We start from the raw sequence: 6,842 nt of genomic DNA, 5'->3' as shown, positions 1-6,842 counted from the left end.
AAAACGAAGTTTTTCCCTTCTCGTGATATTTTCAAGCATTTAGCCTACTCGTTGCATTCAGTCATTAACAAAGAACCCCCTTTGAAGATTATTCTAAGACGTTACCGGCAGGTAGAAGATGGAATCGCGATTCAAACAGTACCATCTGCTAACTGAAAATATGCCCCCCAAAACGTAAATAAGCTTGACATTTATTTAGTGGAAAATCGCTCATTCATAAAAAGCTCGCTGGTAGCGATCATTGTCAGTAACAACGCAAAATGCGATATAGCCCTGTGTGGAGAAGCTGCCCCGGTAAATTCTACTACAGTACACTAGACTACTGCTGTGTTCGTCTTGGTAGCGATTGCGTTGGTTGAATTGGATTGAACGTTCCGTTGTACGGTTTAGGCTGAAATTAATTATTTTCATGAACAGATTGACAAAGTTTAGGCTGTGGCAATGAAGTTCAGGTTAGTAGTCAGATAGTTTCACCTATTGAAAGACTTTTGATTTAAGTAAGGGGAGTGCCGAACATGTTCTGTCGCCGTTTGACTTCCTAAACAGCTGTGTAGATGTTTTTGTAGTGTGTCTCGCGTAAGCTACACGTTGCAGTGAGCAACACTGGTTTGAAACCACAGGTAATGATAATTTCACCAACAAATCGTTTACTTGTAATGTAATGTCATAATAAATCCTACAACGAAAATGTATTTGTGAGGAATGTTTATTTTAACGATTGAAAACAGATGCCTCATAGACCACTGTAGTAGCTATGTGTTGCCCGGGCAACAGAGGCTAATGTCATGCTAATCCTTCAGTGAAATAGTAGACTACTGTTTCCGAAAGTAGATGTGGGCCTACTTCCTTAATAATATCAGCTAATATTGTACATTACATTTCACAATTGTGTTTCACATCACAAAGTAAAATGAGTAAATAGTTATCACCCTGGCCTCTTTGCTTGTGGCGTTTCTGCAGCTGCCTTGCAGTAAAGCTATAGTTAGCCTAGCTATCCCCCAAGTTAACAGATGCGAAACGAATGTTCTGCTACAGGTAGTCACGCGTGTTTTCGTGATGTTAGTGACGTAGTGACGTTAGTAACGTCAGTGACTGTGGCTAGCAAATTAGCCACCGTTAGCTTCACTTTTCGCCACAAAAACTTAACTTGAGCCTAAACCATGCAACGGAACGTAAATAAAAATACAAGCAACTCAATCGCTACCAAGACGAAACTTTTGACACCTAGGTTGTCTATGTAGGCCAAATATTGACAAAGATTTAGGGGGGCAAAAATAAATAATAATAATAAATATATATGTGAGAGAACAAAGGTTGTGCTCTCGCCGAAGGCTTGAGCACACCCAATTACGCTGCACTGAACTATAAATAAAGTACAAAAAAAGTTAAAATAACAAAACCTGTAATTATTAGGCTACTTGTGAACAACTATCATTTGTCATCAAACCTAGTCACGCAAAAGTGAACGAGGTAAACAAATCCTTTCTGTTTCCTCTTCTGAGCCTATACAGGTCACGTGAAAAATTATCCAAAGATCCGTATCCGAAGACCCAGTCAAAATGAACGAATCATTTCTGTTTTCGCTAGCTACCTATAGATGGTTAGCCTGGTCCTAACCAGACTCTCGTACATTGCATTTGTACCGAGAGTCTGGCCTCGCTCCATTGACAAGCATTGACTTCCTTGTAGGCGGGTACTCTGTTGAAGTTTAAAACTATTGGATCTGCCCAGAGCCACTCTGATCTGCCATAACCAATCGCTAGCGTTCGCCTTAGCCAATTCCTTCACCACTACTGTAACAGAGCTAGCTGCCGTAGCTGGAAAATCAAACTGTTCCCGAACCCTGTGGGGAGGAGGGCCACAACATCATGGCCACCAACAAAACTCAGCATAACTTGTTCTTGCTCCGGCTTTAGCTGTTGGATATTCGGCAGTGTTGCCACAACGGACTGAATGGCTTTGCTTGCATCTTTCTCCGCCGCCATTACGGAACTACAACACAAATTAGCGCACGACATCAACGTCATCGTTCTCAGCCACTCCCTCTGTTTGCTGATTCGCCGGTAGAAAATCAACCTAAAAAATCTGACTTACGTACCTCATGGCCAGACCTATGTACAGAAGCAAAAATAAAATTGAGCGGAAGTACGTAGGAGGGAAGAGCCAGGCTAATAGGTGGTGGGCCGAAGCTCAAAATCGTGCATTGAACGATCCCTGGCGATGGAGGAGCTAGATTTTTCTGTATCGCTTTAAAACTTTTCTACAACCCTTAAAAAATGTGTTGGCATGTCCAGTTCTTGCATATTTTTCAAGGAACAAACATTTTGTTTCTTTATCGACACAGGCATGTTTTCCGGACAACTATGGTCCGCATTCCAATCATAAATTCATAAAATCCACCAATCGTATACCCCGAAATTCAAGGCGAGTAAAGTAGGAAGTAAACATTCACATGTGCATTTTGGTGAGCCGGTATATTGTCAGTGGGTGACTGGGCTTCAAATGTATGGAAAAAGTAAAACAAATGGCTAATTCAGGTATTCTCTAAAGAAACATTCCACTTAAACGAGCATATTTGTTATATTATTGCGCTGCTATTAGTCATCAGAGCAAGTTAACAGTTAGGTGATAATGAAATGTCCAGAACATTGTTCAAATAAATGTACTGTTTTAAGTGTGTGTCGCCTAAACATATAATAATGACATGAATCAATGACATACGTAATTATAATTAGCCAAGAGTAGGTATACCACATCGTAACACTCATCATTACATATTGACATCTCTGCACAGTTAGCCAGTTGGAAAACGAACCTCATTAGCATAATACACGCATGTGCACAATTAATTGTATTGCTAGCAGTGTATTCAAGGCCACAAGTAGTTGCAATCATGCTGTATGCATGTAGGTAGCAAACCAAAGGGATTTAATCTACCCACTTACTGAAGGTAGTTGGTCCAAGTTTGTTCAGAGTTCATTGCAATTGCAAAAATTGGACAGCAAGGACATCATTCTTGCAGAAAAAGCAGTGGAAAGATGTAACTTAAATTCAGCACCTCAGAACCATATGCTAGGTAATGCTGGATTTCACAATGGTGTTACAGTAACTTCACCAACACAACAATAATAGCTAAAGCACATAAGAGGAGTGAAAATGCAGATCTGGATAAGGTTTTCCAAACAGAAGGTGTGTATGAAATTCTGTATTTTGTATGGCAAGATGTACTGTGGGGTCAGTGTATACAAATAACCTACTGCAAAATCAATTTTGCTGTTACAATCTAAGTGCACCACATTTTATTTTAAAATGAGTTTACATACATTGCATGCTTATTGAAAGCACAGACAGGACGAGCAGGGCAGAGGAGAATGGGCAGGACAAAGAAGACCTATAATCTGATGTGGAATACCATGCCCCTCTAGTCGTCCGAGTGTTTGCTCCCATGTTTTCTTTTTCATATGATAAGGTAATTTATGCAAGATGCCTTTCTTCTTACTGGCTGGAGATGAACAGTCTAGAGGACACACATTTTGCATATACCTACAGGTACAATCTGGGGATTTTGTTGCTCAGAGACAACAGAGTCTCTGTATGGTTTTGCAAACACTGCCTGTGATCAAGTCATAGAGCAAACAGCCAACAGAGACTCCAAAACTAAAGTTGGACTGACTGGATTCTCCCTAAACAAAGATGCAGTGCATAGATGCACCACATCACTCCAAAACAGTGAACTGCATGAATCATGAAAAGATAAAAAGGATATTCAAAACATCATGTCAACAATCAAATGTATGATCAACCCATTTGACCAGACATTGGAGGGAGAAAGTCACATAACATCATGAACATAATCTTTAGATGTGTAAGGACAGAGCAAGAAAGACAATGACGAAGGTTAAAGGTCGGGAAATAACTTTTAGAGCAGACCGAGACCTATCACTCGTTTGATTATGTTGACACAGCTCAGTCTCCCATCTTCAGCCAGCTCAGTCTATTATCTCCAGTCAGCTCAGGGTCCCATCACCAGCCAGCTCAGTCTACTATCTCCAGTCAGCTCAGGGTCGCTTCAACAGCCAGCTCAGTTTACTATCTCCAGTCAGCTCAGGGTCCCTTCACCAGCCAGCTCAGTCTACCATCTCCAGTCAGGTCAGGGTCCCTTCACCAGCCAGCTCAGTCTACTATCTCCAGTCAGCTCAGGATCCTTTCACCAGCCAGCTCAGTCTACAGTACACTCGACAAGAGGAAGACACAAGACAGCTTACACCAGGAACACATTATAGCATCAGATGTTTAAAAACAGTCCAACTCGGATGTTGTGTATTACTTTTTACAGGGTTTTTGGGGATCACTTGCAAGGGCTTCCTCATTCAGGGTCAGCCAGTGTCGATTTTAAGTCTCCACTAAACACAACAAGAGGAAGAGCCAAGACTACATAAACACTTTCAACTTGCTACATATTATGGTATTCATTGTATAAAAACGTCTCAATAATGTTCTCATATTTCTTTGTGTTTTTTGGCTATCCTGAGCACAGCCAGCTAAATCTCGAGTGTCAGTGAGTGACAGTTTTAATCACCGCCACAGATTTTAAAAATGAAGATAATATGGTAAATTAAAGACAGACAGTGACACGGAAAGCAAGTATTTAATTAAAACTCAACCGAGCTACCATTGTGGTGCCGAGACTTGTAGTCTTACTAGTATAGGCTAGCTACTTGACGCACGTTGTTTTTAGTATCAGCTGATCCTGTTACGAACCATTCAATTAGCTAACAAGATGATACACGAGTTCTGGTTGGTTGGAGAGTTTAGGTAGTTGAGACGATTGCCTGATAAAGTTGCTAACTTTGAACTAAGCTACAGAAAAAATTTGCAAGAATTGGATGTGCCAACAAACGAAAATGTTTTAAGAAAAAAAACACGTTGATAATATCAAAAATCCAGCTACTCCATCGACGGAGACAGGTCATTTAAAAAACTAAAGCAGATACGCGGGCTCACCTACTAGTGATGGGAAGTTCGGATCATTTTACTGATTCGGTTCTTTGAATCTCGTTCAGTAAAATGAACAAATCTTTTTTCGAGTCATTCGTTCATTTCAACGGGGGGGGGGGGGGGGGCTATCCGTCCACTGCAAACACGTATCATATTCTCATGTAGGTTAGTGCATGACATGTGCACCAGCAGATACTATTTTAAAAGAGTTAAAATATGATACATAAAAATAATCACGGCAAACAATTACACTGCACTAAACTGTAAGTGTAAATGTAAAGTGAAAATAACAAAACCAGTCAGTATGATGACTGGAGCGAATATCATTCACGTCTTACTAAAACAGCGGCCACGCGAAAGGGAATGAGGAAACTGTTTCCTCTACTAAAAAATATAATGCGGGTCACGTGAAAAAAGGATCCAAAGACTCGTAAAAAGACCGAGTCGGGAAATGAACGAATTGTTCGTTTCCTCCAGTACAGAGCCTATGCAGGTCACGTGAAAAATGATCCAAAGACTCGTAGAAAGACCGAGTCGGGAAATGAACGAATCGTTCGTTTCCTCTAGCTACCACTACCGAGCCTATGCAGGTCACGTGAAAAATGATCCAAAGACTCGTAGAAAGACCGAGTCGGAAAATGAACGAATCGTTCGTTTCCTCTACCTACCACTACAGAGCCTATGCAGGTCACATGAAAAATGATCCAAAGACTCGTAGAAAGACCGAGTCAGGAAATGAACGAATCGTTCGTTTCCTCTAGCTACCACTACCGAGCCTATGCAGGTCACGTGAAAAATGATCCCAAGACTCGTAGAAAGACCGAGTCGGGAAATGAACAAATCGTTCGTTTCCTCTAGCTACCACTACAGAGCCTATGCAGGTCACGTGAAAAATGATCCAAAGACTCGTAGAAAGACCGAGTCGGGAAATGAACGAATCGTTCCCTCTAGCGTTTCCTCTAGCTACCACTACAGAGCCTATGCAGGTCACGTGAAAAATGATCCAAATACTCGTACCCGAAGACCGAGTCGGGAAATGAACTAATCATTTATGTTTACTTGGACGAGCCTATGCAACAGTCCCGATGGGCGGCCACGAGAAAATGAACAAATCACTCTTTGAGAGGACTCGTTACTCCCGAGTCCTTGTAAGGATTCGTTCAAAATGAACGACACATCACTACCACCTACTATGGAAACCAGTTACGCCTGGGACACACTGCCTGCGATCGGCTGCGACGCGCCTGGAAGCGCCTCTTTTTTTCTTTCGGCGCCCATGTTATCAAATGGGACCGACCACACTGGCTGCGATTGCCTGCGATCTGCAGCGATCGTTTCGGCAGATGGTCGATTTTTTTCGCGAGACGCTTGCGAAATCGGCTGCAGGATGATGAAATACACCATATTAGTTGATATATTTGAATAAAAAAACATGTTATTAAGATTTTACTCCATTAATTGTAGACTACGGTGAACATTTGTAAAGTAGACTTTATAATTACACAATGTTGGTAACGAACGTCCTTTACATGTGGTTACCCTGATGAAAACGAATGAAAATAAACGGATTGATCCGTTGAGCTAGCATGCCCGTAGTTGTTTTGTTTGTGAGAAACGAGTTGTCACGCGTTGAACACAACACACACGCCTGCAGACATAGCCTACCGAGAGAGAACCCCCAAGTCGATTTCTAAAATCAGCATCAAATGAATTCTCGAAGTTGAAAAGCACAGGGAGTTGTTGTATGACCCCCCAGCAACAATTTTACAAGGACAACGTAGATAAGGATCAATGCTGGGATATAGCCAATGCCATGTTTATGTACCATGTCAGCGTAAAGGAAA

Source organism: Osmerus eperlanus, chromosome 14, assembly GCF_963692335.1.
Source record: "Osmerus eperlanus chromosome 14, fOsmEpe2.1, whole genome shotgun sequence".
NCBI classification, from domain to species: Eukaryota; Metazoa; Chordata; class Actinopteri; order Osmeriformes; family Osmeridae; genus Osmerus; species Osmerus eperlanus.
This window is presented reverse-complemented; position numbering follows the sequence as displayed.